This window comes from Sprattus sprattus (assembly GCF_963457725.1).
Source record: "Sprattus sprattus genome assembly, chromosome: 13".
Classification (NCBI taxonomy): Eukaryota; Metazoa; Chordata; class Actinopteri; order Clupeiformes; family Clupeidae; genus Sprattus; species Sprattus sprattus.
The window spans coordinates 26,542,281-26,543,104 of NC_137911.1; positions in this window are offsets into that span (position 1 = coordinate 26,542,281).

An 824-nucleotide genomic window follows, 5' to 3' on the forward strand; every position below is an offset into this window, starting at 1 on the left:
TGGAGAGAGAGGGATGGAGAGGGGATAGAGATAATGATAGAAGCTAGAGAAGGAGAAGATGAGAGACAGGAAGGGAAGTGGAGGTAGAGAGAGGGATAAAGAGGGAAAGAAAGAGAGAGGGATAGAGAGATGGAGAGAGAGGGATGGAGAGATAGAGAGGGAGAGGGGATAGAGAGATGGAGAGAGAGAGAGAGGGAGAGGGGATAGAGAAAAAGATAGAAGGTAGAGAAGGAGAAGATGAGAGAGAGGCAGGGAAGTGGAGGTAAAGAGATGGAGAGAGAGGGATAGAGAGAGGGATAGAGAGATGGAGAGAGAGAGGGAGGGAAGTGGAGGTAGAGAGAGGGATAAAGAGGGAGAGAGAGGGAAAGAGAGATGGAGAGAGAGAGAGGGAGAGGGGATAGAGAGATGGAGAGAGAGGGATAGAGGGGGAATACAAATAAAGATAGAAGGTTTAGAAGAAAAATATGAGAGAGAGGAAGGGAATTGGAGGTAGAGAGATGGAGAGAGGGATAAGCGGGAGAGAGAGGGATAGAGAGATGGAGAGAGAGGGATACAGATAAAGATAGAAGGTAGAGAAGGAGAGGATAAGAGAGAGGAAGGGAAGTTGAAGTAGAGAGAGGGATAAAGAGGGAGAGAGAGAGGGATAGAGAGATGGAGAGAGAGGGATGGAGAGGGGATAGAGAAAAAGATAGAAGCTAGAGAATGAGAAGATAAGAGAGAGGAAGGGAAGTGGAGTTAGAGAGATGTGGATTGTGAGGGGGCAGAGAGAGAGAGAGAGAGAGAGAGAGAGAGATCTGGATTGTGAAGGGGCAGAGAGAGAGAGA